This window comes from Hyla sarda, chromosome 2, assembly GCF_029499605.1.
Source record: "Hyla sarda isolate aHylSar1 chromosome 2, aHylSar1.hap1, whole genome shotgun sequence".
Classification (NCBI taxonomy): Eukaryota; Metazoa; Chordata; class Amphibia; order Anura; family Hylidae; genus Hyla; species Hyla sarda.
In genome coordinates this window covers 292,392,181-292,406,883 of record NC_079190.1, presented here as the reverse complement: position 1 = coordinate 292,406,883, position 14,703 = coordinate 292,392,181, and the positions used below count along the sequence as shown (strand labels likewise).

At 44.9% G+C, this 14,703-nt stretch overlaps 1 protein-coding gene across 1 annotated transcript in view; it reads right to left on the bottom strand.

Moving 5' to 3' along the window:
• Nucleotides 1-13,654, bottom strand: part of LOC130356247 (uromodulin-like) — a 93,041-nt gene extending 79,387 nt beyond the window's left edge. Inside the window, exon 1 of the mRNA XM_056557484.1 lies at nt 13,639-13,654. The gene's annotated coding sequence lies outside the window, so the exon portion shown is untranslated. The remainder of the gene's footprint in view (nt 1-13,638) is intronic.
• Nucleotides 13,655-14,703: the final 1,049 nt, after the last annotated feature.

Genomic DNA, 14,703 nt, shown 5'->3' with positions numbered 1-14,703 from the left:
TATGCTGGGAGTTGTAGTCCCTGTTAGGTGTGTGTGTGATTGTATGCTGGGAGTTGTAGTCCCTGTTAGGTGTGTGTGTGTGCTGGGAGTTGTAGTCCCTGTTAGGTGTGTGTGTTTGTATGCTGGGAGTTGTAGTCCCTGTTAGGTGTGTGTGTATGCTGGGAGTTGTAGTCCCTGTTAGGTGTGTGTGCATGCTGGGAGTTGTAGTCCCTGTTAGGTATGTGTGTGTGTGTATGCTGGGAGTTGTAGTCCCTGTTAGGTGTTTGTGTGTATGCTGGAAGTTGTAGTCCCTGTTAGGTGTGTGTGTATGCTGGGAGTTGTAGTCCCTGTTAGGTGTGTGTGTGTATGCTGGGAGCTGTAGTCCCTGTTAGGTGTGTGTGTCTGTATGCTGGTAGTTGTAGTGCCTGTTAAGTGTGTGTATGCTAGTGTTTCCCACCTGGAGGCACCCTGGTTGGGAAACACTGGTGTATGCCCTGTATCAGTGTGGGGAACTTAAACTCCCAGGAGACTACAGAGGCAGCTGGTGGTATTATACCACAGACTGAAGACTGCTGAATGACACATGCTGGGAGTTGTAGTTCCTGTTAGGTGTGTGTATGCTGGGAGTTGTAGTCCCTGTTAGGTGTGCGTGTGTGTGTGTATATGCTTGGAGTTGTAGTGCATGTTAGGTGTGTGTATGCTAGTGTTTCCCACCTGGAGGCACCCTGGTTGGGAAACACTGGTGTATGCCCTGTATCAGTGTGGGGAACTTAAACTCCCAGGAGACTACAGAGGCAGCTGGTGGTATTATACCACACACTGAAGACTGCTGAATGACACATGCTGGGAGTTGTAGTTCCTGTTAGGTGTGTTTGTATGCTGGGAGTTGTAGTCCCTGTTAGGTGTGCGTGTGTGTGTGTATATGCTGGGAGTTGTAGTGCATGTTAGGTGTGTGTATGCTAGTGTTTCCCACCTGGAGGCACCCTGGTTGGGAAACACTGGTGTATGCCCTGTATCGGTGTGGTGAACTAAAACTCCCAGGAGACTACAGAGGCAGCTGCTGGTGTTATACCACATACTGAAGACTGCTGAATGAAACATGCTGGGAGTTGTAGTCCCTATTATGTGTGTGTATGCTGGGAGTTGTCCCTGTTAGGTGTGTGTATGCTGGGAGTCCCTGTTAGGTGTGTGTGTATGTATGCTGGGAGTTGTAGTCCCTGTTAGGTGTGTGTATGTATGCTGGGAGTTGTAGTCCCTGTTAGGTGTTTGTGTGTATGATTGTATGCTGGGAGTTGTAGTCCCTGTCAGGTGTGTGTGTATGCTGGGAGTTGTAGTCCCTGTTAGGTGTGTGTATGCTGGGAGTTGTAGTCCCTGTTAGGTGTGTGTATGCTGGGAGTTGTAGTCCCTGTTAGGTGTGTATGCTGGGAGTTGTAATCCCTGTTAGGTGTGTGTGTGTGTGTGTATGCTGGGAGTTGTAGTCCCTGTTAGGTGTGTGTGTGTGTATGCTGGGAGTTGTAGTCCCTGTTAGGTGTGTGTATGCTGGGAGTTGTAGTCCCTGTTAGGTGTGTGTGTCTGTATGCTTGGAGTTGTAGTGCCTGTTAGGTGTGTGTATGCTAGTGTTTCCCACCTTGAGGCACCCTGGTTGGGAAACACTGGTGTATGCCCTGTATCGGTGTGGTGAGCTAAAACTCCTAGGAGACTACAGAGGCAGCTGCTGGTGTTATACCACAGACTGAAGACTACTGAATGACACATGCTGGGAGTTGTAGTCCCTGTTAGGTGTGTATGCTGGGAGTTGTAGTCCTTGTTAGGTGTGTGTGTATGCTGGGAGTTGTAGTTCCGGTTAAGTATGTGTGTATGCTGGGAGTTGTAGTCCCCATTAGGTGTGTGTGCTGGGAGTTGTAGTCCCTGTTAGGTATGTGTATGCTGGGAGTTGTAGTCCCTGTTAGGTGTGTGTATGCTAGTGTTTTCCACCTGGAGGCACCCTGGTTGGGAAACACTGGTGTATGCCCTGTATCGGTGTGGTGAACTAAAACTCCCAGGAGAGGCAGCTGCTGGTGTGATACCACAGACTGAAGAGTCTTGAATGACACATGCTGGGAGTTGTAGTCCCTGTTATGTGTGTATGCCAGTGTTTCTTGTGTATAACGTTGTATATATATATATATTTATTAGTGTGCTGTGTATAACGCAGGTTTCCTCGGGCTGCAAGGGGGAGGACAAACTGCATGGGCTGGCTTCTGCTTTTTCATGGGGTGTTCATTAGCCCCATAAAGAGGACATAGAAGTGCAAGGGGTTTGTACAGGACATGAATATCACTGAATGAACCCTGTGCATTTCTATGTCAGCGTTCATACCGGGATGTAGAAATGCACGGGGTTCATACAGGGAAGCAGAGATGCACGGGGATCATACAGGGAACCAGAGATGCACAGGGTTCATACAGGGAAGCAGAGATGCACGGGATTCATACAGGGAAGCAGAGATGCACAGGGTTCATACAGGGAAGCAGAGATGCACGGGGTTCATACAGGGAAGCAGAGATGCACGGGATTCATACAGGGAAGCAGAGATGCACAGGGTTCATACAGGGAAGCAGAGATGCACAGGGTTCATACAGGGAAGCAGAGATGCAAAGGGTTCATACAGGGAAGCAGAGATGCACAGGGTTCATACAGGGAAGCAGAGATGCACAGGGTTCATACAGGGAAGCAGAGATGCACGGGGTCCATACAGGGAAGCAGAAATGCACGGGGTTGATACAGGGAAGCAGAAATACCAGACACAGCACAAACTGGTTGAGTAATGGCATAAAAGATGATATTAACTGTAATCATTACAATGTAATTTATGTCATTGAATGTTCACAGTGCCAGCTAAAATATGTAGGTTCAACCACTAGAAAATTAAAAGTTAGAGCACTTGAACATCTCAATGACATATCTAGCAATGCTATTAGAAATCGCTCAGCAGTGTCTTTACACTTCAAAACCGTTCATGGTGGAAGCACCAATGGTTTTCAAATATATGCAATAGAGCGTGTTCACACAGGACCTCGTGGTGGTTGCATGCGGCGAAAATTGCTTGAACGTGAAGCATATTGGCAAATCACCTTGGGTACAAGTGCACCCAAAGGGTTAAATTTAAAAAGGGAATTGCTATTTCACTATTAACACCGCATGGCAACCTACACGATTAGAAATGCAGTTTGTCATATGAAGTGAAATGATACATTCTTTCATTTTACTCTGTCATATATATTTTTTACATGTTTAATGCATGATTTTATGACATTGATTCATGTCACTGTTTTCCTAAATGCTTCCTGTACTTTTACTTGCATTTTATACTTTGTATTGTATCAGTATCCCCCCCCTGCACCGGTGTCAGCGGACTCAGAGGAGCTCTGATTGGTTGTAAGCAGTGGCGTTGCGACCCGGGTGCGGGGGGTGCGGCCCGCACCGGGTGACACCAACCTAATGGGGTGACACCAAGACGCTCCGCAGCACCCCCCCACCCTCCCCTCCCCCTCCCCAGCTACACAGACACCCCCCTCATCTGTGCCCGACCGGCCTCACATCCGTCAGCACCCCCTGCGCTGTGTGTGCGGTGCGCCCGTCCGTCAGCAAACCCCCTCTTTCACCTTCACTGGGCGCCCGACCATCATCACACCCCCCCTCACCTTCAACAGTACTGTGCCCGTCCTCCGCTCCCACGTCTGCGCCGGCCTGACGTCACACCGCATGGCCGCGCAGGAGGACGTGAGTTACGTCACTCGCACGGCGCCCGGTGAGAAGGAGCGCTGCGCTGGATGGGTGAGTGTGTATGTCTGTCTCTCTGTCTCTATCTATGCTTGTATGTGACTGTGTGTATGTGACTGTGTGTGTTTGTGTGACTCTCTGAGTGTGTGTTTGTGTGACTCTGTGTGTGTGTGTTTGTGCGACTCTGTGTGTTTGTGTGACTGTGTGTGTGTGTGTGTCTGTCTGTGAGTGTGTGTCTCTCTGACTGTGTGTGTGTGTGTGTTTGTCTCTCTGTGTTGTATGTGTTTTTTTTTTTTTGTGTGTGTGTGTGGGGGGGGGGGGGGGGGGGGGTGGGGGGAGGGGGTATAACCAGCGATCTATTGTGGGGAAACTTTGACCCATTGTGGGGAACCTGCAAGGGAACCTGCGGCCTAATGTGGGGAAACTACTACCAAATGTGGGGAGTCTATGCTACCTAATGTGGGGAATCTGTGCTACCAAATGTGGGGAGTCTATGCTACCTTATGTGGGGAATCTGTGCTACCTAATGTGGGGAAATTGCTACCTAATGTGGGGTAACTGGTACCTACCTAATGTGGGGGAACTGCTGTCTACCTAATGCTCCCCCCCTGGCAGTAGCACCCTCATCATCCACCAGCAACACCCCCCCCCCCCCAGCAGCACCTCCATCAAAATATCCTGAAGGTGGATGATGGAGGTGCTCCTGCCAGGAGGATGATCCTGCCGATGGATGATGGGGGTGATACTGCCAGGGGGGATGGCCAGTAGCACCCTCATCATCCTCCAGCAACACCTCCCCAGTAGTAGCACTCCCATCATTCACTAGCAACACCACCAATACCCCCCTCCCGTGGTAATAGCATCAGCTAACGGATGTTGAGGGGTGTTACTTTGTTTGTGGTATTATATTCAGACGGTGCACTGTATGGCAACGTTATATTCAGAGGGCGCAGTGGGTGGTAGTATTATATTCAGAGGGTGCACTGTATGGCAACGTTATATTCAGAGGGCGCAGTTTGTGGTAGTATTATTAGAGATGAGCGAACTTACAGTAAATTCGATTCGTCACGAACTTCTCGGCTCGGCAGTTGATGACTTATCCTGCGTAAATTAGTTCAGCCTTCAGGTGCTCCGGTGGGCTGGAAAAGGTGGATAAAGTCCTAGGAAAGAGTCTCCTAGGTCTGTATCCACCTTTTCCAGCCCACGGGAGCACCGGAAAGCTGAACTAATTTATGCAGGAAAAGTCATCAACTGCCGAGCAGAGAAGTTTGTGACGAGTTGAATTTACTGTAGTTTGCTCATCTCTAAGTATTATATTCAGAGGGTGCAGTGGGTGGTAGTATTATATTCAGAGGGTACAGTATGTGGCAGATTTATATTCAGGGGTACAGTATGTGGCAGATTTATATTCAGAGAGTACAGTATGTGGCAGATTTATATACAGAGAGTACAGTATGTGGCAGATTTATATACAGAGGGTACAGTATGTGGCAGATTTATTTTCAGAGGGCGCAGTTTGTGGTAGTATTATATTCAGAGGGCGCAGTTTGTGGTAGTATTATATTCAGAGGGTATAGTGTGTGGCGGTATTATATTCAGGGGTACAGTATGTGTTGGTATTATATTCAGAATGTACAGTGTGTGGTAGTATTATATTCAGTGGGTATGGTGTATGGAAGGTTTATAATCAAAGAGTATAGTGTATAGTAGTATTATATTTAGAGGATACAGTGTCTGGCAGGTTTATAATAATAATTGTTTTCATATAGAGGATGAGAATGCGCTGACATAGTGAGGAGACGTCTGGGCGTCACATTCTGCAGACAGAAGTTTTAGCTGGAACAAGTCCTGGCGGTATGTACCATCTGAATTAGATAAGGGAAGACTATAGAGAAGACGTCACCTGTAGTCACTGATATCATTGTGTATTCTCCTCACTATAGAGAAGACGTCAGCTGTAGTCACTGATATCATTGTGTATTCTCCTCACTATAGAGAAGACGTCACCTGTAGTCACTGATATCATTGTGTATTCTCCTCACTATAGAGAAAACGTCACCTGTAGTCCCTGATATCATTGTGTATTCTCCTCACTATAGAGAAGACGTCACCTGTAGTCACTGATATCATTGTGTATTCTCCTCACTATAGAGAAGACGTCACCTGTAGTCACTGATATCATTGTGTATTCTCCTCACTATGTCCTATCAGAGCTGTAGTCGCTTGTCACTTCTACAGTTATGGTCAGTGAAACTACAACTCCCAGCATAACCTCACCACTGCATAAAGGGGTACTCTACTGGAAAAAAAAAATTTTAATCAGCTGGTGCCACAAAGTTAAACAGATTTGTAAATTACTTCTATTTAAAAATCTTAATCCTTCCAGTACTTATTAGCTGCTGTATAATTAGCTGCTGTGAATAATATTCACAGGAAGTTATTTTCTTTTTTAATTTATTTTCTGTCTAACCACAGTGCTCTGTGCTGACACCTCTGTCCATGTCAAGAACTGTCCATAGTAGGAGCAAATCCCCATAGCAAACCTATCCTGCTCTGGACAGTTCCTGACATGGACAGAGGTGTCAGCAAATAGCACTGTGGTCAGACTGGAAAGAACTACACAACTTCCTGTGGAGCATACACCAGCTTATAAGTACTGTAAGTATTAAGATTTTAAATAGAAGTAATTTAAAAATCTGCTTAACTTTCTGGCACCAGTTGATATAAAAGTAAATGTTTTCCAGTGGAGTACCCCTTTAAGTAATTCTGGGAGCTGTATATTTCAATGGTGAAAACTTCTTTAACACTTTCCTATTCTGTGGCAACTGGTATATCTGATTATTATACTGGAATTTCTCACAATGCGCTGCAACAGTGGTGTCTGTCACAACAGGCTAAAAACTTACTGGGGGGAGGGGGTAGGTATGGGGGTGACACCATTTTCTACCGCACCGGGTGACACCAACCCTAGCAACGCCACTGGTTGTAAGTTATCCGCCCATTACCTGTCCGGTATTTAACTGACACCTGTGCAGAGGGCTGACATCACTGACGAAGGGCGCATGCGCCTGAAACGCGTCTGATCTGTTGGTTGCGTGTACTGTTTTTACCGTGAGCTAATAAAGTCTGGATTTTCTACTTACCCACTCTGGATTGCCGTTCTTGCATTTGGTGTTCTGTAAAGGACCCTGAAAAAGCTCCTGTCCTCTACATAGACAGTGGTTTACAGCTCCCAGCAGCTCTCTTTTACTCTATATGCATGGACTTTTTGTTTAATCTTCACTTTTTCCCATTTTTGGTCTCAATATGTTTAATCCTCACTTTTTCCTATTTTTGTATCAACATACAATGATTTCAACATACAATGGTCACCCTGGAACCAGTTAATATTGTAACTTGAGGGACCACTGTAATAAGATGTAGTATTGGGTAATAGACTGATATTAAATGCAATTTATAACCTCTGTGAGAAAACAACAGAAGTATTGAATATAAAGAAAGAACAATGCTCAAATCACACCTGTAGCAGGCATATTACCAGCAGACATCTGTGGTCCTCGTGCCATCCCAATGAACGTCAATTTGTGGGCAAACCCACTTCGTCAGGAGGTGTAGTAACCATTGATGCCAAACTATTTAACCCCTTAAGGACCGGGGTTTTTTCCGTTTTTGCATTTTCATTTTTTGCTCCTTGCCTTTAAAAAAATCATAACTCTTTCAATTTTGTACCTAAAAATCGGACAGCGAGGAGGCAGGTAGGGACCCTCCTGCTATCCTGTAAGCTGTTCGGGATGCCGCAATTTTGCCGCGGCTATCCCGAACAGCCCACTGAGCTAACCGGCACAGTTTCACTTTAGACGCGGCGTTCAACTTTGAACGCCGTGTTTAAAGGGTTAATAGCGTGCGGCACGCCGTGGCCCCGCGTTATAGATTGGGAGCGGACACATGACGTTCCAGTACGTCATGTGTCCTTAAGGGGTTAAATGCCGTTCCCTCCTATCCGCGCACATGTTGAGTTCTGAAGCTCGGACCCCGCAGCATCATCTGGCATCAACAGCCATGGGATCATGACCGCATACGCCCTTACCAGACACATAGGGCTCTGACTTTAGCCTGAAGTTTTGATGTGCACGCAGGGGGATCACTGCATACTTAAAGGTGTATGCCGGTAGAAAAAAAAATTTTTTTTTCAAATCAACTGGTGCCAGAAAGTTAAACAGATTTGTAAATGTCTTCTATTAAAAAAAATCTTTACCCTTCCAGTACTTTTTAGCAGCTGTATGCTACAGGAGAAATTCTTTTCTTTTTGAATTTCTTTTTTGTCTTGTCCACAGTGCTCTCTGCTGACACCTGATGCCCATATCAGGAACTGTCCAGAGCAGGAGAAAATTCCCATTGCAAACCTATGCGACTCGGGACAGTTCCTGACACAGACAGAGGTGTCAGCAGAAAGCACTGTAAACAAAACAAAAAAGAAATTCAAAAAGAAAATAATTTCCTCTGTAGCATACAGCTGCTAAAAAGTACTGGAAGGGTAAAGATTTTTAATAGAAGTAATTCACAAATCTGTTTAACTTTCTGGCACCAGTTAATTTAAAAAGAAATGTTTTGCACCGGAGTACCCCTTTAAGTTAGTAAAGTTTTACAATTTACTCTAATTCCCCATATAGCCACTAGGTGTCATAGCAGGATCACAACATCACTATATAATAATATGTTAATACAGAGTTTCACACATCAGATATCAGACAAAAACCTAATTCACGATGCACACAATATAATATCCATAATAGACAAGAGATATATGAAAAAATGTATTACAAGTTATATATCATTATAAATGTATATAAATATTATTTATAAATTAATACGAAACAACCATATAATAAATAAACCAAATATACTACACGAAAATAGCACCCAGAAAAATATTGCACAGAAAAAATACCTAAAGAAAAATTATTACCAAAAAAATCCATTACACAAATATAAAAATGTTATTGCACAAAATAAAAATAAACACCTGGGTTATCATGTGATATGCTGGTCACCCTCTTCATTGAATTAACACAAGAAATAATTTACAGTATGTCTCATCAGAAAAATCCCCATTAAAAACATTTGCAAGACACATTTTGCGCATTTCGCGCTTGTGAGCCTGACAGATTATGGGGAATGTGGGTGCTTGTTATGCTCGTGCGCAGTCCGTGTCTGAGATATCGGAGGTGCAGTGCGCATGCGTGGACATAGGAGATGAGTGGAAGAAGTGATGATCTGACCTGGAAGCACAAGCTGGCCATTGCCGCCATTTAGCATTGAGCCATTTACATGGTTATGGAGGCAGTGTTGGACACGGTTACACACAGGTGTCCTGGGAGAGGTCCTAGGAGCTTCTCACTGTTGTGGGAGGACACTTATGTGGGATTTGTCTGATTAGACATGCTGTAAATTATTTCATGTGTTAATTCAATAAAGATTGTTATACTTGATTGGGTGTGCGCAATATGGTGTACTTTTTCCTTTGTTTTGGTTGTGCAATATGGTACACGGGGTAGCACCTTATTAGTAACTTATTGGAGCTGAGCCACCACCCCTGCTCTTCTTGCTTCCTCTGGCGCCATGCTTTTTACCAGTTCGTTCAAACCAAACTGATAAAAGTTCGGTTAGCTGAGCAAAACCCAAAGTCCGGGTTGAATCCGGGTTCGTTTGGCTAGGTTTGCTCAACACTAAACTCTGTTTCCACTGTTGTCTTTGCTACCTGATCTTGTTGCTTCTTTAAAAGGCCTGAGCACATGACAGGTGTCTCTGACTAGCTGCCAATGCCTAAGCTGAAAGTCACACTGGCTCCAAACATTTGTCTGCTGCATTAGCTAGTCTGTCACCGCTTCAAGCTACCGTTAAAGGCATTGCAATATGTGTAATGTTGAGTTCCACTGTGTTGAATCGTCGCAAATGCTGCAATTTTGAGGAAGACTATTTTTTAGGTCTAGCAGGGCATATTTAACCCCTTAATGACAATGGACGTAAATGAACGTCATGGTGCCATGGTACTTAGAGATTGAGCAGACCAAAGCAGAAGATCACCAATAATACTGATCAGTGCTATGCCCTATGCATAGCACTGAACAGTATTAGCAATAGTCCCCTCTGGGGACATAAAAAGTGTAAAATTAAAAAAAAAGTAAAAAATGACCTCCCCCAATAAAAATGTAAATCGTCCCTTTTTCCCATTTTACCCTCAAAAAGCGTAAAAATTTTTTGTAAACATATTTGGTATTGCCGTGTGCGTAAATGTCCGAACAGCAATTGAGTATAATGTTAATTTTACCGTATGGTGAATAGCTTAAACTTTTTGTTAAGTCCAAAATTGTTGCTTTTTTGTCACATTTTATTCCCAAAAAATGTATAAAAAGTGATTAAAAAGTTAAATATAAGTAAAAGTAGAAAAGGTAATGAAACAGTCGGCAGACTCATAAAAACTTATATTTCAGGATTGCTTCTTTATTCCACACTCACATACAAAACATTGTGCAGGTGACAGTGAATGCCCCCCACCGTGATCCCTCTCCCCCCCCCCCCCCCTGTACAATGTTTTGTATGTGAGTGTGGAATAAAGAAGCAATCCTGAAAAATAACTTTTGATGAGTCTGCCGACTGTTTCATTACCTTTTGTGCTTTAAATGTGATTTGCAACAACAAGTCAGAGCACCACCACATCTTCGGGAAAACACTCCAATACATCCCAGCACCTTAGTCCTTGCGGGTATCAGCAGCAGTGCCAAAGTAGTGCCAATAAAAACTACAGATCATGGCGCCATAAATGAGCCCTCATACTTCCCCCATATACGGAAGTTATAGGTGGTCAAAATATGGCAATTTTAAAAATACTAATTTTGATAAAATAGTTTGAGATTTTTTTTAAAGCAGTACAATAATAGAAAAGCATATAACATGGGTATCATGTTAATTGTATTGAACCACAGAATAAAGAAAACATGTCATTTTTACCGTAAAGTGTACAGAGTGAAAACAAAACCTTACAAAATTCCATAAATTGTGATTTTCTTTTCAATTTCCCCACATAAATAATGTTTTTTTTTTGTTGCGGCGTACATTTTATGGTGAAATGAGTGATGTCATTACAAATTAAAATTGATGACGCAAAAAAACAAAAACAAGCCCTCATATGCGTCTGTGTATGAAAATATAAAAGAAATGATAACATAGCACTCTACTTGCGGTGAAGATAAGGGTAAATTTTATTCTTGCAATCCAAAATTATGTGACGTTTCGGTCAACAATGACCTTCCTCAAACCGGATTGCTGCGGGGAAAAGAAGAAGTTAAGGAAAAAACGGTATCCGAAAACCGGGTAACAGGTAAGTAGGTGGGGCGACAGTAGTCGCATGTGGAACCGCCACATGCGACTACTGTCGCCCCACCTACTTACCTGTTACCCGGTTTTCGGACACCGTTTTTTCCTTAACTTCTCCTTTTCCCCGCAGCAATCTGGTTTGAGGAAGGTCATTGTTGAGTGAAATGTCACATAATTTTGGATTGCAAGAATAAAATTGACCCTTATCTTCACCGCAAGTGGAGTGCTATGTTATCATTTCTTTGATTACTACATGGGTTGGGACCCTAACTGTGCACCCACGCCTTGACAGAGAGTGCCGTATCTTCTATCAATGAAAATATAAAAGAGTTATGATTTTTAGAAGGTAAGGAGGAAAAAACGAAAATGCAAAAATAAAATTGGCCTGGTCCTCAAAAACATAAGAATGACTAATTCGAATGCAAATTTTCTGCACATTGCCAGGATAGTTATCACCCATCATTCAGACCACCACAATGTTGCCGATTGATGACAAGATTTAGCACGTGTCATACAAGAGTCTGTCATTTCACCTAGACGCAGGGCTGCCACGATGTTGGTGTAGTTATCGGTGACCCTGTTTTCCCATCTCAGATTACAAGCAGAGAGCCAGTGTGAAACTTCCTGCTGTAGATAGGGCAGCAAGTCCTCCCCTGTGTGGTTTTTCTCTTCCAGGCTTACCAGATGTAATACAGTGTGGCAGCATTTGAATTAGCAAGAAAGGAGGAGGGTAAGCTACGTTCTTCCCTGTGGGAGACTGCAAGATATCAATGGAGGAGGACTGGGATGAGGAAGAGGATAGGCAACCATGGAGGGTGTCACTACTTTTTCCTGGCCTTGCTATGGTCGAGCATTTTTCTGCAAGATGTTGACCCAGTGGGCCCTAAAGACATGTATTGGCTATGGCTATAGCTAATACTCCAAGTATCTACCAAGGCATGCACTGTGCTGCACACTAACATCTGGATGGAGTGGCCCACTCTCTCCACATGATTTTGCAAAAGGGGGAATTACTTTTTTTGGCAAAAAATGGTGACAAGGTATGTGCCATATAAGCTGGGCACATTTTCTGCATCTGGTAAGGTAGAAAAGAATTTCCCTACAGCAAAAACAGCAGCATCACCGTCACATGCTCCATACCAGCAGGTCTATGTCTGGTACATTTTTATAGATGTTTTGGCCCTACCTCAGCTACGATCTTTTTCGATGACAGTACCACTACCCTCCAACTTTAAACACATAACCTTCACCTCACCTAATTCCCATGTTCTGTATAAAGCTACATCATCATCATCAAACTCCTCATCGTCCCTGCCACTCCTCTCACCATGGACTTATTATGTCTTATAATGGGCTCCTTGTTCCCTCTCAGCATATTCACCATGATGCCTCACATTATCACCACCACACCTACCACCACCAGTCCCACTAGTGCTATGCTCAGCAACTGGTTCTTGAAAATTTTGAAAAAATAGAAATCCCTTGCTACCAGCACACACACAGAGCTTATCCGGCTGCAACTTGGAGCGTGCTCTGCAGTCCCTCTGTGACTGCTGTTGGAGCATCCCCAGCATGAAATACAATGCAGATGTTCCCCATGTGACCTTGCCCATAATACGTATTTATGTTACAACCGGCTATTAGGCATAGATATAACTGTTAAAGGGGTATTCCAGGATTTTTTTTAAATTTGACTATGCTACAAGGGCTGTAAAGTTAGTGTAGTTCATAATATAGTGTCTGTACCTGTGTGTGATGGTTTTCTCACAATTCTCCTGTGATTTTCCTCCAATTTTTATTTTTACCAGCATACAAAATGACTGTTGTCTCAGATTTTTCCCAGCTTGCAATGCGGCCGAGACCTGACTCACTAGTCAGCTGATGACAGGGAGTCTGTCTGCCTCGCCTCAATGGGCAGAGCGTGATAAATCTGCAACTAATGCAACTAATGTGTGGGAGGGAGGAAGATGGAATTGTGGGATTTGTAGTCAAAAAAAGAAAAGTCAAACAGGAAATACTGGTTCACAAACAGCTAGCCACAGTATTATGGTAATCTCACAACATAGCCATGTATCCCCAAGACAAGCGCAGGTCCTTCCTAAGCTTGTCCATTACTGTCTGCCAGGTATGTACTAAAATCACCTTATGGTGGATAACCCCTTTAAGGATGTTCCTTATGGTAGAGGGTGTGATGCAGGGCAGATGGCATTAACCCCTTGTATTCGTGACACCAGGGCGTAGTTTATCCTCAATACCATTCGAAGGTATACCACTGGATACTGGGCCAGGAATGGGGGCAATAATGACTCAGAGGCCAAGTTACGTAACAACTGTAGCTTTACTGAATTAGACAGGTGGAATAGTCTATACAGCTTTGCCATGCCCACCGAGGTGACCAGTGACTTCAGAGACCTTAGGGTTTGCTGGGACTTGTAGTGGACTGGGACAATTTTGATACAGGCCATGCTGACTGAAAACAGGTTGACTTTGACTGAGACTGACTATACCCCATTTATAGCTTACCAGCTCTGACTGAGACCTGGGGATAGTGGACTTGTGGCTACTTGACAGACTTTAGGCCTCCTCTGGACTCCAGACACACTCCTAGGACTTGATTGCATTGTAGTTCAGCAAAGACTTAGTCTCCAAAGAGAGCAGAACTCCCAGAGAATGAAGAGACTCCTCCCAGGGCTTATATAGGGGAGACTCTGGTGGGGTTCCATAGGTCACCATTAGGTCACATGATCACTGACACCTCACTGGGTTACAATCACATGACAGATGTTTAACCACATGACAACTATTCTTAAAGGCATAACACTATTATATACATTACATAGCATAACTGTTACGCCGAGCGCTCCGGGTCCCCGTTCCTCCCCGGAGCGCTCGCCTCATCTTCGTTGTTGCAGCGCCCCGGTCAGATTCACTGACCGGGTGCGCTGCGGTCCCGCCTTCAGCCGGGATGCGATTCGCGATGCGGATAGCGCCCGCTCGCGATGCGCACCCCGGCCCCCGTACCTGACTCGCTCTCCCTCGGTCCTGTCCCGGCGCGCGCGGCCCCGCTCCCTAGGGCGCGCGCGCGCGCCGGGTCTCTGCGATTTAAAGGGCCAGTGCACCAATGATGGTGCCTGGCCCAATCTTCCCAATTAGCTAATTGGCTCCCACCTGTGCACTTCCCTATATCTAGTCTCCTCCCTTGCACTCCCTTGCCGGATCTTGTTGCACTTGTGCCTAGTGAAAGCGTTCCCTTGTCTGTTCCTAGTCCGTGTTCCTGACCTCCTGCCGTTGCCCCTGACTACGATCCTTGCCGCCTGCCCCCGACCTTCTGCTACGTCCGACCTTGCTTCTGCCTACTCCCTTGTACCGCGCCTATCTTCAGCATCTTCAGCAGCCAGAGAGGTGAGCCGTTGCTAGTGGATACGACCTGGTCACTACCGCCGCAGCAAGACCATCCCGCTTTGCGGCGGGCTCTGGTGAAAACCTGTAGTGGCTTAGAACCGGTCCACTAGCGCGGTCCTCGCCATCCCTCTCTGGCACAGAGGATCCACTACCTGCCAGCCGGCATCGTGACAGTAGATCCGGCCA